We start from the raw sequence: 3,917 nt of genomic DNA, 5'->3' as shown, positions 1-3,917 counted from the left end.
GGCGGGGGGGCGGCGGCGGGCGCGGTGCCCAGCCCCGGGCTCCTCCGCTCCGCGCGGGGACAGCAGAAAGTAGGTCACGTTTGTCTTGGCCGCCACAGAAATTCCTCCGGCGGATTTAAAACGCGGCGGACGGGGCTGGGGGCCCCCCCGACACCCCCACGCTACGGCCGGCCCCCCTTGCTGCCCCCCCTAGCCGAGCACACCCCGACCAGCGAAGGATGGGGGCCGAGGGATGCTGCACCTATGGGTGCACAGAGCACCCAGCGCCGCACGAGGGGTTTGCATGAGGGGTCCCCCAGAATGAGGAGGGGGCGTCGCCTGCATCAGCCTCTTCAGGGAAACTGAGGCACCGCACCGCATCCCACCAGCCCGGGGTACACTCCCTGCCTCGGGGGGCTCAGGGGGCCTGGGCGCCCCTCGCCGCAGCCTCAGGCCGGGTTTGGGGCCGGCGGTACCTATAGAGCCGGGGGCTGCAGCAAATGTTTGTTCCATATGGGAACGGCGCGCGGAGAACTTCCAAGTATAGGCACTGGCAGGGATCCAGAGCTGCGCGGCCCCCGCCGGGCACCGGCCCCCCCGCCGCCCCCCGCCCCTCTCCCCCGGGACCCCGTGCGCCGGCAGAGCCCCCACACGCTCGGTGCATGTGCGGGGCTCGGGGTGCATCGACGTGGCGGTGGAACCGCTCTGGGGTGGGGTATGGGCTGTCCCCAAAGCCAGCGTGCGGTGGGTGGGCTTGGCCACCCTGCCTCAGTTTCCCCATTGAGGTGGCCTGGTGGGTGCAGCCCCAAACGAGAGAGGTTTAGGGCTAAAGCTGGGGGACGGCGGCGTTTTAGGTCGGGGTTCGCCACCCCAGCGAGACCCCAGCAGCCCCCTGACACCCTCGGCATCACCGGCACCCTGGGATCACCCGGCGGAGCCTGCGGTGCCGCTCCAGGAACCGTCACTCGAGGAATCCCGGGCGCGCTGGGGCGGCCCAGACAGACAGACAGACACGGGAGGCGGCTCCTCTCGTCCTCCTCCTCCTCTTCCTCCTCCTCCTCCTCCAGCGGGACACGTGTGATGAGCGCAGTCAGGTCTCAGCCCACCCTGCGCCGCCGGCACCCAAACCTGCGCGTCCCACCTGCGGCACCAGGTGCTGGGTGGGTGCTGGGTGGGAGAGGGGTGGCAGCCGGCGGGAGCCCCCCCGGCGCCCCCCCAGCCCAGCCCCACGCCCAGGGGAGCGTTTCTGCTGAGTCGGGTGGTTGCAGGCGGCTGAAAACAACCCGGGGGCAAAGTCCGGGGCTGGGCCGACGGCGGGAGCCACCTCGCCCCAGCTGGGGCACCCAGCACCCCGCTCCCCACAGACCCCCACCCCCAGGGACCCCCGGAACGGGGACCCCAGGCAATGGCGCGCCCCTCCACAAAGGCGCTGACCGCCTCCGTGCAGCCGGACGTGGGTGCCGGATACCGGGGCCGCCCCGCGGGGCCACTGCCGTGTCCCTGCCCCCCAGCACAGATGGGCTCCGGGGGTCCCAGCACCCCCCCAGCCCAGCTGCCAGCCGGGTCAGGGAGGTGAGGGCCTAAGCGCTTTAGCCACGGTGCCAATTAGTGTGATTAGCGCGGGCTGGGGGCAGGGCGGACCCAGCCACCGGCCAGGGATCCCCCGGCCGTGCGGGCACCGGGGCAGTGTCATCACGGGCACTGCGGCATCACGGTGGGCACCAGGGTGGTGCAGATCTGCCTGACAAACGCTGGCTGCACCGGCTGGCACGACTGTGCCGTGGGAGTGTGGCCAGGCACGGGGCACCTGCCGTGCCACGGCTGGCAGCACCCGGCACGCGCCGATGCCCGTGTGTGAGGCTGTGCCAAGTGCCACACGCGTGTCTGCGTCTGCTGCTGCCCGCTCATCGCACACCTGTGCCAGTGCCCGGCACTCCGTGCCCAGTGCCACGCGGTGCCCGGTGTCACGGGCACGTGTGGCAGTGGGGACAGTGTGCCGTGCTGTGCTGCCCGTGCCGGGAGGCTGCAGGAATCCCAGGCATGCACAGCAGCTGGGCAGCCCGAGCAAAGGGGATGCCACGGGCCTGACATCAGGGCAGCCCCCCCAGTGCCCCCTCCCCACACATGTGGGGTCTGGGCTGTGCCGTGGCACAGGATGGCTGAGCCCGGGTTCGTGTCCTCCCTGTGGCTCAGGGCTCATTGAAGCCACCACTCGCAGGACAGCTGGTGGCTGCAGGGATGGTGACCTGTCCCGACACTGACTGGGCACCCAACGTTGTGGCCTTGAGCCTCTGACAGGTCCTGGGTCCGAGGGTCCTGCATCACCACAGTGGGACCTGCACCATGACCCGCCCCCGGCCCTGCAGCCCCCACAAACCCCACAGGATTCCCAAGAACACCACATCCAACCAAGGCCACACCAGCCGCTCCTTCCTGCCGTGTCTGAGCGTTCAGCTGTGCCTCCTTTCCCCATCCCACCACAGCTTCCCTTCCCACCGGAGCTGCCTGGCAGAGAAAGATCCACGCTCCCATATCCCCAGCACCGTGTCCCCTGTGCCAGCACACAGGATGTGGCTCATCCCAGTGTCACTGCTTGTCCAGGCCACGAAGGTCACCCAGCGGGGACCCCCGAGCACCTGGTGTGTGCTGAGTGTGCCCAGCCTCAGCCCTTTGGGGTGGCTGCGGGCCCCGAGCCCCGCGGGGTGCCCCTGGCCCCAGGAGGTGTGCCGGGACGCCGGGAGCTATTCTCAGCCCTTGGCACGGCATGGGACGTTTCTAAATCGGGGGCTCTGGTTCACGTGCACGGGGACGGGGGGGAGCTCCTGGGTCCCCTCCCCGCGGGGCCCTGCTTGAAGGGGGGAGGTGGCCACCACGAGGTGCCCAGCGTGGACACTCACGAGGGGACACAGGGACACGGCACCCGTGGGAGCCCGTCCTCCCTGAGAAGGGGACGCAAAGGACAGTCCTCGCGGTGTTCCTGCAGTCACCCGACCCTGCCCGAGGGTCTGCAGCGCGGGGGACATCCCGAGCGGCACCGCCCCTGGGGGCGCGACCCCGCTGCGCCCCCCGCCCGTATGCAGCCCGAGCGGGGCCCTGGGAGCGCAGCCCGCGCCCGCCTTCGCCTACACCGAGCCCCCCCTTCTCCTCCTCCTCCTCTTCCCCCCCAGTCCGGAGGGGGACCCGGGCGTCCGGCCCCGCCCCCACGCACCGGCGGCTGCGCGGGGTCCGGCGGGGCCGGGGGTCCGTGGGATGGGACCCCCGGGGCGGCCCCGCTGCTGCTTCGGTCTCCGCTGACCCGGGAATGCGCTGGCGGGGCGACGAGGGGAGCCGGGGGGGGGTCCCGTTCCTGCAGCCGCCGCCCGTCAGGAGGGGTCTGGGGGTGCGCCCGCAGCCCCCCCGTCGCTGCTCCGCAGGGTGCGGGACACCGGGCGTGTACGGCCCGCGCTCCCCGCTCCGGGAGCCCGTCCGCGGGGCGACCACGCCGCGGCCCCGCGAAGGTCACGGCCGCAGGAGGGGAAGGGGTGCCGGGGAGAACCCCCAAGCGAGAATCCCGCTCCGCCGGCCCGCGGGTCCCGCACCATTGCGGGAGACACACGCAGCCGCACGGCTCCGCCGTGGGGAGGGGGGGATGCGCCGCGTCCCCACCCTGCGCCAAGACCCCCGGGCAGGGGAGCCCCCCCAAACCGGTTCCACCGGGGTTTGCCCGCGCCCCACGGCGGCCCCAGCCCCCTTAGCGCTCCAGAGGAGCCGCGGGGGTCCCCGGTGCCGCCGGGGGTCAGGCGGGGTGAGGCGCAGCCCGGCCTCCCGGTGCGGCTCCGGTGTCGGTGCCGGTGACAGCCCCGAGCGGGGGGGTCACGGCTGAAGGTCGCGGTCCCTGGGTGACCTTGGCCGTGGCGCCCGCCCGCCCCTGCCTCAGTTTCCACGCATCGCACAGTGGG

This window comes from Onychostruthus taczanowskii, unplaced genomic scaffold (assembly GCF_017590055.1).
Source record: "Onychostruthus taczanowskii isolate IOZ18803 unplaced genomic scaffold, ASM1759005v1 scaffold91, whole genome shotgun sequence".
Lineage (NCBI taxonomy): Eukaryota > Metazoa > Chordata > Aves > Passeriformes > Passeridae > Onychostruthus > Onychostruthus taczanowskii.
This window is presented reverse-complemented; position numbering follows the sequence as displayed.